This window comes from Peromyscus leucopus, chromosome 23 (assembly GCF_004664715.2).
Source record: "Peromyscus leucopus breed LL Stock chromosome 23, UCI_PerLeu_2.1, whole genome shotgun sequence".
Lineage (NCBI taxonomy): Eukaryota > Metazoa > Chordata > Mammalia > Rodentia > Cricetidae > Peromyscus > Peromyscus leucopus.
The window spans coordinates 998,639-1,019,853 of record NC_051082.1 but is presented as its reverse complement, the minus strand read 5'-3'; the positions used below and the strand labels follow the sequence as shown (position 1 = coordinate 1,019,853).

The window sequence follows — 21,215 nt, the reverse complement described above, 5'->3', positions numbered from 1 at the left end:
GTTAACAGTGTGTATGTACTGTTTGTCCTGTCCAAAAGAAACTCAGGACAAATGGCTAACTGGTGTCTATTAGCATACCAAAGCCTGGGATGGCCTCCGGGCTCACTCAGTACCCATGGCTCCTCTCAGCTCTTCTCAGCACACCCCCACCCTAAACTTCTCCAGCTCATGGGCTTCCCTTCCCCCAGCTTCTTTCCTATGTAACCCTGCCTTTTGGGTGATGTGCTCTCTTGGTTCTCCTGGCCCTCTCTCCTCTTCATCTCTCCCTTCTCTCCTGGCCTGGTTCATTCTACTTTCTCTCCCTGCTCTGGACTCTTCCCGATGCCTCTGGCTGTGCTCTTCCTCTTATCTACAATAAAACCCTTCTCCTCAACCACACCTTGGAGCGGCCCTGTCCTCATTCACTCACCGCTCTTACACACCACACAAAATTCACTTCCCAGCACCCATGTCTAACTCGCAAGTGCCTGTAACTCCAGGGAACCAAAGCCCACTTACTTCTGACCTCTCTGAGCACTGGAAGTCACATGTTCACACCCACACACTTGGAAATAATAAAAAAGAAATCTTGTAACAAATTAACCCGCTAATAAACCTCATCCACCATCAGATGCCCCAGTTGGAAAAGAGAAAAAGGTGGAACAGAGTAGGCTCTGGTGACTTCTTTGGGAACTTTAAAACGTCTAATTCGAGCAGGATGGGTGGCCCACACCTTTAATCCCACTACTACGATAATTGATGTCAAAATAAGACATAACTGGTGGTGCATATCTAAACCCCAGCACTCAGGAAGCAAAGGCTGGCACATCAAGAGTTCAAAGAGATCCTGAGCAGCACAAAGAATTTAACACCAAAGTGGGCGACATGAACTCCATCTCAAAGAATAATAATAGTACTTACTAATCGAGGTTGAGAATGTAGGGCACTTGCCTACCATGTACAAGACCCCGGGTTTGAGTCCATCCACATAGCAAAACTACTGATGCCCGTAAAGAGCATGGCAGAGTGCAGGCGTTCAGTGAGGCCAGTCATTTCCTTAAAGGACATTTCAACAGAGAAGCAGGAACCCACTGTAACCCGTGGAGCATTAGGAAGGATACTAAGTCCATTCAAGGGAAATGCTGCCAGCAGAATTGGGCTCACAGCAAGGCTGTAAAAGCAGCAGCTAGTGCTGATTATAGTGTTGCTACTATTACTGATTTGTTACCTGGAACTGTGCAGGTGCTGGGAACTGAACCCAAAGCTTCTGGAAGAGCAATCAGTGTTCTTAACCACTGAGCCATGTCCTCGCCTTTTAGAAATAGATAAACACACACACACACACACACACACACACACACACACACACACACACACACTTATTGCTGGGTGTGTATGGTGTTTGTGGGTTAAGCCACACATGCGACATGGCTTAAACGTAAAGGTCAAAGGACAGCTTAGGGGTCAGTTCTCTCTTCTTTTCAGCATGTGGGTCCTCAGATCAGACTCAGGTCCTCAAACCTGGCGGCAGGTCCTCTCCTCAATGAGCCATCATCGTGCCCTCCCCGTCATAATCAAATGCCGGTCTCCATGGGCATCATTTGCCAACTATGAGCCACAGCATTCCCTGCCGACCCAACAGCTGCCCCAGAAACATTTGCACAGGAACAGACATGGAACAGACCACTTCCAGAAATGACAAGCAACTGGGGCCCTTGAGAAACTGAAAGACACTCAAGTGCCACCATGCAATCAGGTCCCGTAGCCTCAAGAATGGTCCACACAGGCAGCTTTCTTCAGAGTGATTATAAACTAGACTCATGTTGAATGTCCACATGTGCAGTGCCCTGTAGGGCTTCCCAACCCTCAAATCATTTAATCCTTTTAGGAAGTCTACATGTTAGGGTATAATTGTTACCCAATGTAAAAACAAGAAAAGGAGACTCAGGGAAGTGAAATGAACTCCTCATGGGCGATCAGCTCATTTTGTAGAAAGTAAAGCTTGTCTGCAGGCCTCAGATACAGGGTCTCAATCCCTTCATAACTGCTGTTAGAAGGGCTTTAGAACTGACACACACACACACACAGACACACACACACACATACACACACACACACACAAACTTTGTGACCCCACCAACACATTTCCATTTAGAGCCCTAGCATAAGAAAGGCAAGTCTGCACTCAATTCTTTTCTGGCTTATAAGACTTACACAGAAATAAATTAAAATGTTACTTACTACTTGCTTGGCAGTGGAGGTGCACACCTTTAATCCTAGCACTCAGGAGGCAGAGGCAGGAGGATCTCTGTGAGTTCGAGGCCAGCCTGGTCTACAGAATGAGTCCCAGGCAGGCTCCAAAGCTACACAGGAAAACCTATCTCGAAAAAACCAAAACTAAAATAAAACAAAAAGTTACTACTTACAACTCCAGAACAATGTAATAATCTTCTGCATCAAAAACGTCTTTAATCTGGATGATGCATGGCTAAAACAGAGAAGAAAGGAGAAATGAGAAACTCCAAAAGGAAACTCAAGACACAGAAATTGAGAGGCTTCAGGAGGACAAAGAGCAGGCACTGGGCCCTTGTCACTATGGGAGACAGCGGAATGGGATGTAGCTGACTCCTCGTCGAGAACACTCAAGTGACAGCAAGGGGTGATTCATGTGTGCATTTGAGCCTACCTAAGAGTGACAGCGGTCTTTCCAGCCTTCTTGACAAGCAGCAGCAGTTCAGGGTAATGAGGAACTTTCACAGCAGGCCTGAGACCCAGAATCCAACCCCAGCACAAGAGTGAAGGAGAAACAGACACAAGACCAGAGACCATGAAGTTAATTTGTAATCCCAGCACTTGGAAGACAAGGAAGGAAAATCAAGAATTCAAGGGCAGCCTCAGCTATAAAACAAGTTCAAGGCCAGCATGGGCAATATGAGACCCTGTCTCAACAACAAAGAAGGCGGCTAGAGAGGAAGCCCAATTATACTACCAGATACCAGATTCATCTGGGTCCAGGGCTGGAAGCATGGAGAATGGAGCCCTTTGTGATAATATCCTTCCCATTGTATAAAACCTTTCAAGCATGGCTGACAGCTTATGACCTAGCATCAGCACAGGAGACACAGAACACCGTGGTCAGGGAAGACAAGTTTAGGTACTCTAGAATGCACACTTAACATTATGATTTTCCATGTAGAAAGCACAACCCATTGTGTTTACACAGTGAGAGGGATAAGAAACAGACTGGGTGAGTATCGATCAGCACAGAGGACTGTGATCATGTGAGAATCGGAGAGCCTATAATACTTTCGGGATTGAGATTAAAAACGGTGGTGAAACCCACTCACCACAGGGTTCTTCCTTCAAAGCAGTCTCAGCATAACTGCTGCTCTGTATCCAGGGGGCCTTCCTGCAGTGAACTGTTATAAGACAGTCAGGGAGACCCCACTGCCTCCCTACATGGAAGACCTTGGAAACACTGCTGAGTGCTAAGGCAAGACTTCCCTTTTAATAAGGCAAAAGAAAGCAGTAAAGTACTTCAGGAGACAGGATGTGTGTAGTGGTTTGTTTATTTAATTACTTGTGTCTGTCTGTCTGTCTGTCTGTATCTATGCATGCCATGGAGCATGCGTGGAGGTCAGGGGAAACTTGTGGGAGCTGATTTTCTCCTTCCTCCCTGTAGTTCCTAGGGATCAATCTCAGATGGTCAGACCTGGTAGCAAATGTCTTAAACCTCTGAGTCATTTTGCCAGCACCGAATGTGTTTTTTTAAAAAAAAAAAAAAAAAAACACAAACAAAACTGGCAAAGCAGGCTGCAGCAGGAAGATTGCTTGAGCCAGGAATCAGAGCCTTAGCCCGGCCAATTCAGCCAGTTCCTGTCGAAAGGAACAAAAACAAACTCCACTCAGGAGGCGGAGAGGGAAGGATCACGTGAATCGCACAGAATTCCCAGACCAGCCAGGGCAACAGGGCAGGGCTGTCTCCAAACAACAAAAAAGAAATGGAAGAGTGGGGGAGGAAGGAAGTGAGGGGGGAGAAAAAGGCAGAAGGAGGGGAAAAGGAAAGGAAAGAGAGAGCAGGGAAGGAAAAGAGGAGAGGAAGAAGTTGCAGATGAAGTGGAGGACAGCCAAGCAGGGAGGCCGGCCACTGAGTTGTAAATAGGCTGGGAAGATGCTGTGTCCAAGCAGTAACCTAGAATAAACAGAGCTTCGAGTTCTTGGAGGGAATGTGAGGAGGTGAAAGAGAAAGAAATTCTTTTGTTTGGAGGTTAAAAAGCGAGAATAAGAAAACCACTAGCTGGACAGGCAAGATTTGAGTCAAGTTTAACTCCAGCACCTTCAAACTAAAGACACTGAAAAAAAATCGCAAAAGCAGAGAGACAAGATCAGACTGGTACACTACAGCCCTTCTCATCTTTCTGTGACTTCCACAGACACACACTCATCCTGACAAAAAAGAGGTAAGGACCATCTATACCCAGCAAGACTCCCCACACCAATGAATCAGACAGTACGACGGGAATCCACTTATCTGTTGCATACCATAGATTTAACTAGATTACTCCAAATAAAAGGTATATTAAAGGGTCAAAATTTCAGGTAAAATTAACCTCACTAAAACTTCTTTTTTTTTTTTTTTTTTTTTTTTTCAAATATGATCACTAATCTCTATAAGATTTTGGTCAAGATCTCAGCAAAAATAGTATTAAATCATGAGGTTATAAAGCCTTTACAGAGGACTGCATTCTCAAAATCTTGAAATAAAAACTCTCGCAAAGTAAAAAAAAAAAGAGCTGGGTCATGTGTGCGTTCACATACATCCGAAGGAGCCCAAGTTAACATGACTCCTACAGAAACGCTTTGTACATGTCTCATATTTTGAGATGAGTTTCTATGAGTAATAGCAATACTTACATGATTCAGTTTTTTCAAAATTTCTATTTCAGTTTCAACACTGGGAGCCGTGTCCTAAATAGGATAACATTAGAGTTAATGACAATAATAATTGTAATGGTTAGTATCTTAACAACATTATTTACAATTAAACTTAATTAAGTTAAGGCCATCTGAGTTACAGCCTAGCCTCTGTTCATAGAGTACACAAATAAATAGATAAGATACGTAAACAGTTATGTAAAACAGACTCTAGCTAAAAGACCAGACTTAAAAGTTTTTTAAATGTCTATTTCTTTTATTTTTTATTTTTATTTTATGCACATTGGTGGTTTGCCTGCATGTATGTCTGTGTAAGGGTGTTGGGTCCCCTGGAACTGGATTATAGACAGTTGTGAGCTGCCATGTGGGTGCTGGGAATTGAAACCAGGTCCTCTGGAAGAACAGCCAGTGCTCTTAACCACTGAGCAACTCTCCAGCCCCCTAGATTTAAAATTTTTAAATCTAGCCTTTCCTCTCAGCAATCACACTCATTACTATAGCGCAGGTTGGGGTGGGGGCAGGGGGGGCCTATTAATTGAGAGCAATTAAGAAGTAAAGATTGGCCCTAAGTTTTTAATCAATCTAGTAGATATGCTTTTCTCTACTAAATGGGAAGCAAATCATGGGGGTGAACAATCCATAACAAAGCGAACACAGACAGGAAATTCCTCTTGCCATGTAAGAATAGAATTATCTAGGGAAAAACAATCTGAAATGTTAAAGCAGAAAAGCTGGCTGGGGAGGAAGAAGTGACTGGGTCCTGCCTATTAACTTACTTTGTCAGCTTAGGTTGGGAAAAAACAACGCATTTGGCTACTGCACTCATTCAGTAAATGTGGGTAGAAAAGGGATAAACAGTTACTACATAAAATAACTTACATTTAAAAAATCTGCAAAAAACTGGAAATGTTATCTCAGTAGTACAGTACTTCTCCGGCACTCATAAAATCCCTGATTTCATAAAATAGGTCTCTAAGCTAGGTAGTGGTGGCCACCTTTGACCCAGCACTTGGGAGGCAGATGCAGGCAGATCTGAGTTTGAGGCCAACCTGGTCTACAAAGTGAGTCCCAGGACAGACAAGACTGTTAAACAGAGAAACCCTATCTTGGGGGAAAAAAAATTGTGTTTCAATAACTAACTCATTCACAACCCCAAAAGAGCAAAGAATTTTGGAGTTACCATAACAACAAGCAGAGAATTATTATCTGCCATAAATTATGAGGAAGTTGGGACCCCTGCTTCTCAGTGATGTCTTTGAGATCTATTTAAATCTGTCTGATAATATCCAGAACTTTTGTATAGTGTTCAACTCACACCTCAGAAGCGAATCATCAGGCAAATGCTAACCAACTCTGGAAAACACACCAGACCTTACAGAGCCAATGAGATCAGCAGGGCGTAGGGAAACAGACTGTTACTGTCCTTTGCAGTCAGAGGAACTTTACGATCAAACTGAGTCAAAATTACTTAAAAGTCAATTAGTGAGTTAATAAGCTACCTCAGTCAGGAGTGCGAGTACATGCCTATAATCCTAGCACTCCATAGGAGCCATAGGTGACGTCTTCTAGGCCAATCTCACCACCTGATGAGTTCTAGGCCAGGTGGCGCTATGTGAGAGCCCTATCTCAAAAAAAAAAAAAGTTTTTGGAGTAAAAAAGTAATCACCATAACTTGGAGAAGGAGTCAAAATGATACATTGTAGGTAATAAGAATTTGATACTTTAACAAACAGATACTTTCAAAATCAGTGTTCAGAGTAAAGGACAGCAGGGTGAGCTGTCCACACCTTTGATCCCAGCACTCTAGAAGCAAAGGCAGGGGATCTCTGAGATCGAGGCCAGTCTGGTCTACAGAGTGAGTTCTAGGACAGGCCAAAGCTACACAGAGAAACCTTGTGGTTAAAAAAAAAAAAAAAAAAAAAACAAGAAAACAAAGTACCAGACTAAGCCATCCAATCTTCCTGAGATTGAGGCATACTCCAGGGTTACTGGAGGAAATTATGAAGACGTGAAGACCCAGGGGGCTGCAAACACAGGTACTTACTGCTTCTCTTGATGAGCCAAGAGCAAACTTCCGCTTGCTGATGATCTTATGCTACTTTTACTTTGTTCTCCTCTCAAAAGCCATTTTTACCTCCCCACAAGCACCACTAATGGGAAAAACACAGACAGTGACTTCTCAGGATGATTTCTGTCATGAAACCCACCAGGTCCAAATCTGCCTTGACTATAAGAAGTCAAAGATGGACTGAGGAGGTTGTGTGGGTGGGTAACGTGCTTGTCATGCAAGTGTGAGAATCTGAGTTCAAATATCCAGAACCATGTAAACCAGGCATCCTAGCACGCATCTGTAACCCAGGCTCCACACAGCAAGACTGGAGGCAGAAGCTTGTGGGTTGGCCTGCCTGGCATGCATAGCAGCAAACAGGGACCCTGTCTCAAGGCAGAAAGCCAAGGACCAACACACAAGGTTGGTCTCCACACAATTCTGTGGCACACACACTCCCAGACTTTCACACACACACACACACACACACACACACACACACACACACAGGAAACTAAGAATTGTCCATGCAACACTTTTTCATTGTCCCTGTGTTCAAAGGACACACTGAAAGTTCAACAGAGTAAACTGTCAAGAGCACAGTTAGATGCAGAGCACCATCAACACTGAGTTTGGAGTGACTTCAATCTAAATCACAGCCTTGATCATGAAATTCAGAGAAAAACACTACGGAAAAAGAGAATTTACTTTCTCTAGAGGTCAGAGAAATATCAAAGAGTCTTCCTGACCAAAGCTGAGTACCCATGCCAGGAGTATCACACAACTGTAATTCAAGAGCGCGGAGAGAGGGACAGGAGGAGAGCAGCCAACCAAGACCAACTTGGGTCCACAGAGTACACCCAGGCCTGAACTGAAGAAAGAGAAAGCCCAAACCAATTACCAACAAACAATTTGCACACACAGTTGGAAGCATGAACTGCACCCTATACTACATCAAAAACATGATTACTCTGCACGCAGCAGCATCCCTCAAAGATTTCAGACTCACTGGGTACCACCAAGGGCAGAGGAACGGCCACACAGAACAGTATGCAGCCCACTGTGACCCCAGTAAATCTGTTCTGCAAAGTGAGATCCATCCTAGGAACGATTACTGTACTACGAGTCATACACTACCCGGTCTGTAGTGGGCTTTGATCGTGACGGTTTTGAGTATCAGAGAGGCTTCACATCTTTCTTAATGTGTTGAGTACAGACAACATAAAATCTACCATTAAAATCATTTTCAAGTGTAGAATGCAATCACACTAAGTACATTCACAATGTCCTGCAACTGCTACCATCTAGTTCCAATTAAGAAAACACCATATTACCTTGCCCCTAGCAACCACTAATTAGCTTTCTAAAAATTATCTGATATTTCATGGACATTCATATTGCTTTCATTTAGCTTAATGTTCTAAAAGCTCACCCATGTTATAGCAGCAATCAGTACCTCTTTATTATTTGAAACTGGATCCTACTACGTTGGTTTGGACTTAACCTTTCTAGAAGCTGGAAGATCCTGTGACAGCACCTAGCTACCTATTTTTATTTCCTTTTATCCCCCTTTGAGACAAAGTCTTAGGAAGCTCAGCTGTCCTCAAATGACTATTATGCCAAAGGATATAATAAACTTTGAACTCCCAATCCCAGCTAAATTTGAGTGAAGTGTAGAATGCCAAGTATGTCCCACCCTGCCAGGCTGTCTTTTTCTGTTAGGGACTGAACTAAACATTTTACACTAAATTGCATGCCTACCTTAGAAGGTAGGGTTGACAAGACGGCTCAGCAAACAGAAGTGATTGCCCCATAAGCTGGCTAGGGTTTTTTTGTCAACGTGACATCATCGAGGATCACCTGCTACGAGGGACTCTCAATTGAAAAAAACACCTCCATTAGATTGTCCCATAGATAAGGACATTAACTTGACTAATGTGGGAGGGCCCAGCTACTATGTGCAGTACTATTCCTGGGCAGGCAGATCTAGGCTGTTAAGAAAGTAGAATGAGCCGGCAGTGGTGGTGCACACCTTTAATCACAGCACGCAAGAGGCAGAGGCAGGCGGATCTCTGTGAGTTCGAGGCCAGCCTGGGCTATAGAGTGAGATCCAGGACAGGCACAAAGCCTAAACAGAGAAACCATGTCTCAAAGAGAAAAAAAAGAGAAAGAAAGAAAAGAAAGAAAGAAAGCAGAATGATGAAGCCATGGAAATTGAGTCAGTAAACAACATTCTTCATGGTTCCACTTCAGTTCCTACCTCGAAAGATTGGGCTGTGATCAGAACATGGAAGCCAAAAAAACCCCTTCCTCTTTTGGTCACAGTTTTTATCGAAGCAAAGTAGGAGAGAAATTGGTACCAGGAGTGGGGGTACTGCTGTGATGGATGCACGTTGTTTGGGGAAGGATTATAGGATTTTGCAGCTCTAGGCTGAAAAAGCCACTGAGTGCTCAGAGATTAGCGGGTTGTTCTGTAGAGAATGGAAGATGGTGCTGAGAGAAATGCAAATAGGGGTCTGGTCTGTGAAGTTTCAGAGGGAAAATTTAGAGTCCCTTAAAGACTCTATCAGAGCTATTTGTGTGATAGTTTTAATTAAGATTTTGTGAAAGTGAGGCTGGGCGATGGTGGTGCATGCCTTTAATCCCAGCACTCGAGAGGCAGAAGCAAGTGGATCTCTGAGTTTGAGGCCAGCCTGAACTACATAGAGAGTTTCAGGATAGCCAGGGCTACATAGAGAAACCCTGTATGGCGGGGTGTTTAATCAGTGAAATGAAACCTTTTGTGCTTTACTGAGATAATCAATGCTAGTTAGCTGGGGATTAAAAATCAGCTGTGAGGCCGGCGGTGGTGGCACACGCCTTTAATCCCAGCACTCAGGAGGCAGAGTTAGTGGATCTCTGTGAGGTTGAGGCCAGCCTGGCTAACAATGAGTCCCAGGAAAGGCACAAAGCTACACAGAGAAACCCTGTCTTTAAAAAACCAAAAAAAAAAAAAAAAAAAAACCAAAAAATCAGCTGTCATTAATAAGACACCAGCATCATCAAGGTGAAATCTTCTGGGTTGGCACACAGAAACTGCAGTCCAGAAAGGGTCCAAAGCTGCATCTCATGCTGGAAGTCAATAATGTGTAGTAATGTATAACTTTATAATGTGTAAAGAGTCTCCCATAAATTACTAGTTTTGAAGGCATGAAGGGGCCATGGAAAGCAGCTGAGACTTGGCACTGTGTGGCCGGGTTGGGGTATCCCTGGAGAGTCCAGGAGGCCCCTGGTAAAGATTACAGGCTCAGGTGCAGTTGGAGACCCCGCATAATGAGATGCCTGGACTGAGGATGACCACGAGGACAGCAGCAGGTGTGGAGCCAGCCTGAGACTACAAGACAATCTGTGTGTGCCATGGAGGGCACAGTGGGAAAAGCGGAGCTGCTCGAGACTTCGGTAGTCCAAACGATCATGAGTGGACACTGAGCTACGTACACCGCTGGAATTTGATTTTGCTCTGACCTGACTGTAACCCTGGGTCCTTCTTAAAATAACACTTATTTTTGTTGTAGTTGTTGTTTTCCAAGAGCCCACAGTGAAGAGACTTGGATATTTTTAATGAAAACTTGAACTTATAAATCACTGAGTTTTTGGTTTTTTCATTTTATGTGTGTGGGTGTTTTTCCTACACATATATCTGTGCCACACTTGTGTGCAGTATACCAGAGACTAGAGGATATCAGATCCCCTGGAATTAGAGTTACAGGCAGTTATGAACATCACGTAGGTACTGGAATCAAACTTAGGTTCTCTTGAAGAGCAACCAGTGTTCTTAGTCGCAAGGCAGCTCTCCAGTTCCAAACTGCTGGACTTTTTATTTATTTATTTTTATTCTGTGTATTCTGCCTGCATGTTTGTCTGTGTGAGGGTGTCAGATCTTGGAGTTACAGACAGTTGTGAGCTGCCATGTGGAGGCTGGGAATTAAACCCGGGTCCTCTGGAAGAGCAATCAGTGCTCTTAACCGCTGAGCCATCTCTCCAGCCCCCTTGTTGAACTTTTAAAAAGACCCAGTCTTGGCCGGGCAGTGGTGGCACACGCCTTTAATCCCAGAACTCGGGAGGCAGAGCCAGGTGGATCTCTGTGAGTTCCAGCCAGCCTGGCTACCAAGTGAGTCCCAGGAAAGCGCAAAGCTACACAAAGAAACCCTGTCTCGAAAAAAAAAAAAAAAAAAAAAAAAAAAAAAAAAAAAAAAAAAAAAAATCCAGTCTTAAAAAAAATTAGATGATGCTTCACATTGTGACATTAATTTTTGTTTGTTTTTTGAGACATGGTCTCTCTACATAGCCCTGGCTGTCCTGAACTCACTATATAGACCAGGCTGTCCTCAAATTCACAAAGAACCACTTGCCTCTATCTCCCAATACTAGATTTAAAGACATGCATCACCATCCCCAGCCCATGACATTAATAGTTATGTGACATCTTGGGACAAACAAAAAGGAAAGGTTATAGTTCGATAGTAACATGTTTGAATGTCAAGTCGACAAGGAATCAATTGTACTGGGTTTTGTTGTTGTTTATGTTTTTGTTTTTGTCAACTTGACACAAGCTAGGATCATCTGGGAAGAAGGAACCCCAATAGAAATAAAAATATCTCCATCAGACTGGCTTGTACACAAGCCTATGGGAAATATTCTTGATTAATGATTGAGGCTAAACCCACTGTACACAGTCTTACCCCTGGGATGTGGTCCTGGATTATAGAAAAAGCCAGGTTGAGCAAGCCTTTGGGAGCAGGCCAGTGAGCAGCGTTCCTCCATGGTCTCTGCTTCAGTTCCTGTCTCTAGTTCCTGCCTTGCTTGAGTTCCTGCCTTGGTTCCCTCAATGATGAACTGTGATCGGGACATGAGAGCCAAAACAAGCCCTCTCCTCTCCAAGCTGCTTGTGATTATGATGCTTATCACAGCAACAGAAAGCAAAGTAGGGCTCCAGACAAGCTGAGTGACCTGATCAATCTCTGGAATCTATGCAGAAGGAGAAAAACTCCTGAAAGTTCTCCTGAGTACCACATGCACACTATGGTACACAGGTCACACATACCTCACACTTAAACACACACACACACAAACACACACATTCTCTTCACACACATCACATTCACTCACACATACATTATACACTCATACCTACCCACACTCACACACAACACAATCTCATACACCCCTCACACATCATATACTCACACATACATTATAATACTCCCACCTACACTTACACACACACACCATACACACAGACACTCTTCACACACATATCACATCACACTCACACGTACATTAATACACTCACACCTACCCACACTCACACACAACACATACAATCTCATACACACACACACACCTCACACTCATCACAAATCATATACTCATACATATATGATAATGTTCTCATCTACACACCCACACCCACATATACACACAAAAGTAATGAAATAATTTTTAAATGACAATAAATATACTGGACACGATAGCTCATGCCTGTAACCCCCATGAGTTGAGGTCCACCTGGGCTACATTGTGAGTTCATGCCAGTCTAAACTATGGAGTGAGTCCCTGTCTCAAAAAAAAAAAACCAGGGGCTGGAGAGATGGCTCAGAGGTTAAGAGTACTGACTGCTCTTCCAGAGGTCCTGAGTTCAATTCCCAGCAACCACATGGTGGCTTACAACCATCTGTAATGCGATCTGGTGCCCTCTTCTGGCCTGCAGACATACATGCTGTATACATAATAAATAAATAAATCTTTAAAAAAAAAAAAAAAGCAAAAAAACTTAATTAGTTAATTAATTAAATGGTTTGGGATAAGGCTCAGTAGTCTAGCACTTTACCAAACATGCAGAGAATCTTGGATTTGAACACTAGCATTATTAAACAAACAAACAAAGCAAGGCCAGGCCAGCAAGATGACTGAGCAGGTAATGACATCTGCCCTCAAGCATGAGGACATGAATTCAATCCACCTGGTAGGAGAACTAAGCCCTCTGGCCTCCACATACTCACTGTGGCATGAGTGCCCCCACACACATACAAATACATGTGAATGTTCCATGAATCACAGGTTATTAAAAACTGCTTCTCAAAAGTCATCAGTAGCTGGGCATGGTGAGGCAGGCTTGGAATCCTGAGTGGGGAGGTAGAGGCAAGAGGATCAGGAGTTCAGGACCATCCTTGACTGCATAGTGATGTTGAAGCCAGTGTAAGCTACATGAAAAAAAATAACCCAGCCAGGAATGGTGGTGCCTGCCTTTAATCCAACCCCTTGGGAGACAGAAGCAAGAGAATCTCTGCAATTTCTAGGCCAGTCAACACAACAAAGTGACACCCTATCTCAAATATTACTTAATTAAAGTAAAATAAGAGCTGGAAGACAGTTCAGTCTATAAAATGTTTGCTACACAAACGTAAGGACCTGAGTATGGACCCCAGCACCTACATAAACGGCTTATCTCTAATCCCAGTGCTGGGAAGTAAAGACAGGGGCATCCTAGGGGCTTGCTAGCCAGCAAGGTAAACTGAGTCAGTGAGCTCCAGCTTCAGCGAGATACAAAATATAAAGTGAAAAATCACTGAAGAAAATACTGACCTCAGGACTCGTAAGCAACCATCCTCACACAGATGCTCTCTCTCTCTCTCTCTCTCTCTCTCTCTCTCTCTCTCTCTCTCTCTCTCTCACACACACACACACACACACACACACACACACACACACACACACACACACACGAGTCATCAATGAAGCCGAGCCTGGTGGCACAAGCTAGTCCAAGCACTAAAATTTATAAGGAAAACAAGTGTATTTTAAACTGATCATTACCAAATAAATCAGTAATACATCATCTACCACAAAGCTCGACAAACAGCTATGATATAAATAACAAGGCTGTAAAATCAAGTACAAAAACTAACCAATGAAAATACATAGGAAAAAAAAATGAGGCCTAGTTTATTATATAAAGAAAAAAAAGTTTACCTTCCAAGAGTTTTTGACATGATGTATTCGTCTCTTAATTCCTTAGGATAAACTGACTGATCATCTACAGTCAGATCAAAAAACACAAAAACTGAGGGGAAAGGACAGAAATGGGCTTGTTAATTCATGATTAGAAAACTGGTTCTAAAATCCAGCTATGTAGAATATAAGATTTAGAACTACATGTACCATGTAATACAAAGTCAATTATTTTTAATCCAGGAACCAGCAAGGCCGCTCAATAGGTAAAATAACTTGATACACATGCCTAATGACTTGAGTTTGATCCCCAGAGCCACAGCGGAAGGAGAAAACCAGCTCCCAAAAGCTGTCCTCTGACCCCTACATGCATATTGTAACGTGTAAGCCTGCACGCTCACATAGAATCAATCAATCAATCTCTCTCTCTCTCTCTCTCTCTCTCTCTCTCTCTCTCTCTCTCTCTCTCTCTCTCTCTCTCTCTCACACACACACACACACACACCCCACACAAAGAAAAAATTCAGCACTCAGGGGGCAGAGGCAGGCAGATCTCTGAGTTCAAGGCCAGCCTGGTCTACACAGGGAATTTCAGGAGAGCCATATACTGAAACCTTGTCTCAAAAAAACAAACAAACAAACAAAAACAAAGGAAAAACACAACTCAGGCAATGGAGTTAACTCCTGAATGTGACTGAATGCTAACTTACTTACTTGAGTAATTTAAAAGTATAATGGATGAAGACACAAAAATTTCCCTTTACAGAGGAAGTTAAGAAAAGCCCATTAACAATATGATAATAATATTACCTTTATTTCTACACAGTGAAAGTGCGATTTCAGAGTTGTTACACAGAGGAAGGCGTTTTCCTTTCCCTATAAGCTCAGTATTTACAAAGGTTCCATTCCCGCTGTGATCTTCTATGTACACGATGTAAGAATTTTTAGGGCCCATTTCCTAAAATAGAGAACATTTAATTTCCATGTTTTAACAACAGGGGATGAATGGTGCAATACATCCAAGAGCAAAGACTACATCACCAGATCTCAGAGGAGAGAGGTAACTGTCACCTACCCTGAAAATTCGAAAGTGCTTCTTGCTATACGTCCGATACTTATCGGTCCTTCTCAGCAGTGGTCCATCAAAGCAATATTCACAGCTTTTATCCCTCCCAAACCAGTAGTTGTCGTTAACACAGTCTGTTGATACAAAAGCACATAGCAGAGGACTGGAATCTCATGCATCAAACATTCAATAGTGCTCACAGTAGGGAGGACTTGATAACCATGTGACCCCAGCATTTGGGAGACTCCCAAGAGATGGAAAGCTCAAGGCCACTCTTACCTACACAGAATGAAGATGTAGTCAAAAAAGAAGTATGTAATTGAAGACAATCAAAGGTATAGATTTGATGACCAAAATTTTCTAAGATTAAAAATTGGGAACACGGCCGGGCGGTGGTGGGGCACGCCTCTAATCCCAGCACTTGGAGGCAGAGGCAGGTGGATCTCTGTGAGTTCAAGGCCAGCCTGGTTTACAGAGTAAGTTCCAGGACAGGCTCCAAAACTACACAGAGAAACCCTGTCCCTGCCCCTCCCCCAAAAAAGGCATAGGATGGGAAAAGGGAAGTGAAACGACAGGATATTTTAAGAAAGAATATATATATATATAAAGAGGTAAAACAATAAGTTGTTCCCTTTTTTTAATGATGTTTTGAATTTTATTTTCTAGGCATTGGTGCTTCACCTGTGTGTACGTCTGTGTGAGGATGTCAGACTCCCGGAACTGGAGTGACAGGCAGTTTCAAGCTGCCATCTGGGTGCTGGGAATTAAACCCAGGTCCTCTGGCAAGAGCAGCCAGTGCTCTTCACCACTGAACCATCTCTCCAGCTCCCAAGCATAGGTTGTTCTAAAGATGAAACAACTCCATACTGTAAGGATGAGTCTTAAGACAGAAAGTAAACAACTCAAAATAACTTCTGACCCTAAGTCCCTCTCTCCCCAAGAGACAAGACAGACTGCAAAGAAGGCTCTTGGACCTGCCACACTGCCCAGACCAACTGAGCCACTGGGATAGGACACCTCCAACCTGCTGAGCTGCCTCCAGGCTGTGCAGTGTGCTCCAGGTTCCCAGCGTTGTGAGCTGTCTGTCACCCGTGCTGGGGTGGACCTTTGTGATGCAGCTGCCTTGAGTCATTTCTGCTCCTCTAAGTGACCTCTCACCCAATAAAACTCATCAGCTCACCCAGTTGGACTTGAGTGCTTGTCCGTACGTTGTTCTAGTTCTAGGGTAAGCAAACATTTACTCACTTCTGCCCAGGAATAGTACCACACAATACTCCAACTACCTGACTGGCTCACTTCCTCTCTCCTTTTGTATTTGGACTCAAACAGAAGCCCAAAGGTGAGTCTGGACTTACAGCTTCCCCTAAGCCTTCTATATAAGCAGACCCCCATTTCACTGTCTTATCTAGTATCATAATAATGCCCCGTTCTGTTACTCTACAAAGATGGGCCCTTATTTTAATCCTGTGCCGACTGTCTCCTTGATTAGACCTTGAAGTCCGTAAGGACAGCTGGAGTATCTTGTTCAAGAGTGCAGCTCCAAGCCCGGCATGCTGATGCACACCTTTAATCCCAGCACTGAGGCAAAGGCAGGCAGATTTCTGTGAGTTCAAGGTCAGCCTGATCTCGATAGTGAGTTCTAGGACAACAACAGGGCTACGAAGACTGTCTCAAAAAAAAAAAAAAAAAAAAATTGGCAGAACTATGTGTTGGTATTTATTATAGCATGCCTGATCATGCACTACCACCACCCCAAAATCATTATATTTTAGCCAGTGGTGGCACATGTCTTTAATCCCAGCACTCGAAAGGTAGAAGCACATAGATCTCTGTGAGTTCCAGGCCAGCCTGGTCTATAGAACTAGTTCAGGGACAGCCAAGGCTATACAGAGAAACATTGTCTCAAAAAATAGAAAGTAAAAAACAAAGAAAGACAAAAAGAAAAAAAGACACAAAAACTGCTTTAAGAACAAGAAATAAGCCGGGAGGTGGTGGCGCATGCCTTTAATCCCAGCACTCGGGAGGCTGATCCGGGCGGATCTCTGTGAGTTCGAGGCCAGCCTGGGCTACCAAGTGAGCTCCAGGAAAGGCGCAAAGCTACACAGGGAAACCCTGTCTCGGAAAAAAAAAAAAAAAAAAAGAAAAGAACAAGAAATAAAAGAAGGAAAGAAGGGGAGAGAAGAGAAAAAAGGAACAGTCTCAATTCATTCTATGAGGCCAGTTAAACCCTAATGACAAAACCAGGCAAAGATAACACAAGCTACAAACCAATATCCCTTATAAATGCAGATTCAAGATTGCTCAAAATATATTAGCAAGGTGTAGTAGTGACGTCCATAATCCACACCTGTAATCCCAGCTTCAGGAGCCTGAGGCAGGAGAACTGCTGAGTTCAAGGCTAGAGTAGAGTACTTAGTGAGTTCTAAGCTAGGACAGGCTACAACCTAAGGCTCTGGTCCCCAAATAAACAAAGTCAGGTGCAGTAGCAATCCCATCACTTGAGAGGTAGAGGCAGGAGGTTCAGGTGTTGACGGTGGGCCTAATGTACATAGCAAGTTCAAGGTCAGCCTGGGTTCCATCAAACAAAAGAGGGAATAAGACTTGTATATTGAAATGTAAAAACCACTGTACAAAGAAATTAAAGACTAAATTCTGGGAAGATGACCCACATTCATAGATTAAAGACAACATGGCTATTAATTGTTCATTCTTGCTGGGCATACTGACACAACTATATAATCTTTGCATTTAGGAGGCTGAGCTAAGAGGACGATGAGCCAGCCTGGCTATAGGTGAAATACTGTAATGGTCAACCTTGATTGTGAACCTGACTGAATCTGAAAACAACTAAGAGATAGACCTCTGCGTGGATCTATGAAGAATTAACTGAAGGAGAAAGACTTACTCCAGAGTGGGTGACACCTTCTGTGAGCCAAGACAGAAAAGGTCCAAGGGAGCTGGGTGGTGGTGGCACACACCTTTAATCCTAGCACTGAGGAGGCAGTGCCAGGCGGATCTCTGTGAGTTTGAGGCCAACCTGGTCTAGGACAGGCGCAAAGCTACACAGAGAAACCCTGTCTTGAAGAAAAAGAAAGGAAAGGTCCCAGGAAAAGCAGTATTGCTTGCTTGCTGTCACTTCTTGCTGATACGTGCATTCTACCCCGTTATGTCTGGCTACCACCTTTTGTTGCTTCTTTGACCTCCAAACAGACTGGAGATCAGCATCTCTCTAGGAATCCTCCAGGCTGTCTCAGTACCAAATCACGACTGCTAAGACATCCAGCCTTGAGGACGGAGCAGCTACTAGGCTCTCAGTCTTTGCACCATGCAGAGAACTATTAATGGACTCTCCAGACCATATTGTGTAAGCCAATTTAATAAATCACCTTGTAATTTTTTTTTGTTGTTGTTGTTGTTGGGGGTGATGTTTTGTTTTGTTTGAAGACAGGGTTTTTCCGTGTAGCCCTGGCTATCCTGGAACTCAATCTATAAGACCAGGCTGGCCTCAAACTTAGAGCTAGGCCTGCCTCTGCCTCCGGGCACCACCACTGCCTGGCTAATCCAGCTCTTCTGAGGTGGGAAGGTCCACCTTTGACCTGGCCCACACATTCTGCTGATAGCCTATATAAAGGACATGGAAGAAGGAAGCTTGCTCTCTCTTTCCTGCTTGCTCGCCCTCTTATTAGCAAGTCCATTCCTTCACTGGCATTAAAGCCTACTTCAACAGTATCTTGGTGTACACTGAAGACTAGCTGAGACATCCAGCTCTATGGACTGAACAACTGCTAGATTCCTGGACCTCCATGGGTAGCCATTGTTGGACTAGCTGGACCACACACAGCCTGTAAGCCACTCTAGAGAATCCTGAATAACACAAGTATCTTTCAGAAATAGCTCTGGATCAACTGGATATCCACATACAAATGTATAAATTTGAACCAGGTATGGTTAGCATGTGTAATCACAGCTACTCAGTAGACTGAGACAAGAAGCTCAACGCCAGTTCAAGGCCATGAGGAACTACATAGTGAATTGCAAGCCAGCCTGGGCTGCAGAATTCCTCGTCTCAAAAACAAGTGAGTAGAGCCTGGTGATATATGGCTATGATGCCAGCACGTGGGAAACAGAGACAGGAAGATCAAAAGTTCAAAGCCAGGCTCAGCTACATAATGAGTTTAAGGCCAACCTAGGCTACATGAGGCCTTTTTTCTGAAAAAAAATAAAATTTTGAGGCCAGCCTATGAAATTTAGCAAAATTCTATTTGGGGGAAAAAAAAATGAGAAAAATGAGGTAGCTAGGGATAGGACTACAGATGTAGCTCAGTATAAGGCCTAAATCTGACCTTTAGCATGAAGATCAACCAGGAGGAGAAATAATAACATGAGTACGTGGCAGGTAACAACAACCCACGCACTCCACCACAGCCTCTATTTTCTTTTTAACTTTTTAAATTTTTTCACCTCTAACCGGTTACAGGGACCCTGAGATTTCTTTCGCAACAACCTATCCACCTTCTCTAGTTCTCTAAACAATATACTATGCTATAGCACAAAATGCCTTACCCAGATTGGAGAATCCATCCTGAAGGGACCATAACCGAGCCCAAGGGACAGGACCAGGTTCCTCGGGTTCTTGGTCCTCCGGAATAGAACAGAGTTCCTGAGTGGACACTGTCTCTAAAGAGCTCAGCGTCCCAGAGCTGGAATGAGAGGACTGGCTGGAGGAGGTCACTGTGCTGTTGGAGGAACTGGATGTGCCTTGAGACTGTGAGGAGAGGTCGTGCAGCTGAGACAAAGTGCCTTGGGACTGGGTGAAGCCACCTTGGGACTGTGGACAGGCACCACTGCCGTGGGCCTTGGAGGAAGTGCCGCTGTGCAGCTGCTGGTTCTTCATGTCCGACCTCAAAAACAAGAGCCCAACCATAAGGTGAGGTCCAAGGAACAAGGCCTAAAATTCAAAGTGACGAACGGCTGCAGAGATGACTCAGCAGGAAAGAACACATACTATTCCTGTGCCCTGCACCCATGTCTGGCAGCTCAAGATCGCCTGCAACGCCAACTCCAGGGGATCTGAAGTCCTTCTCGGCCTCTGCAATCACCGGCTCTTACATGTGCACACTCCCACACACATAATGTAATTAAAAATAATAAATCTTTACCCAAAAGTAAGTGAGGAATGTGGCTATCATTCAATGGGAGATGGGAGATCCCTTACCGAACAAATGCAAAGTCCTGGGTTCCATGCCCAATAGCACCAAACATACAAAGTGAGGAATGGGTAGGCTAAGGGGCTGGAGAGACATCGCAGCAGTTAAGAGCACTTGTCGCCGGGCAGTAGTGGCCCACGCCTTTAATCCCAGCACTCAGGAGGCAGAGCCAGGCGGATCTCTGTGAGTTCGAGGCCAGCCTGTTCTACAGAGCGAGATCCGGGACAGGCACCAAAACTACACAGGAAAAACCCTGTCTCGAAAAACAAACAAAACAAAACAAAGAAAAGCACATGTTGCTCTCTTGAGTTCAGTTCCCAGCACCCACATCCAGGAGCACACAAATAACTTCAGCTTTTGGAGAATACAATGCCTCTGCTGGCCTCCATGCGCACTGCTCAGACTTAGCCATGACTTAAAAAACAAAAAATTTTAAAGGAACAGGCATATTATGATCACCTAAGAAAGGCGGACCACTGATAAGTGAAAAAAAAAAAAGTGACCACAGCAAAATTCCAGGATTATGAATAGAATGTATCGGCCATTTACACAGCGCTATACCGCCTTTCCTTCGTGCACAGGAGCCGAGTGGCTGGTTGCCTCCTATCTACTCCTTGCCACCCTACCCCACACACTTGCTCACGTACCCTCTCCAGTTCCTGCAGAGCCCAGCAGCGAATATTGGGTTCTCAGTAAGGAAGAATGAATCAAGGGCCTGGCATGATCACTAACATTCATAATACTCACTACGAAAGTACTTCGCTCTGGCATTGAAGGACCCAACTCTGTGCCTTCCTACCCATGTGTCCAGACCTGTTTCAGCTTGTTAAGTCACGGAAAGAGAATTTGCCCTCGAAGAGCAGATTAAAAAAGGAAGAGTTGCCTGCACACAGCACCGCCCCCTCGCACACACAACTAAGCAAAGAGGAAGCTGCGGAGGGCCCCCTTGCATGAGACCTTGAGAACGCGATTCGAATCCTCAAACACACAC

General features: G+C 44.0%; 1 pseudogene; it reads right to left on the bottom strand.

Annotated features, from left to right (window-relative positions):
• LOC114682910 overlaps window positions 1-21,215 on the bottom strand; it is a 33,052-nt pseudogene that overhangs the window by 11,638 nt on the left and 199 nt on the right.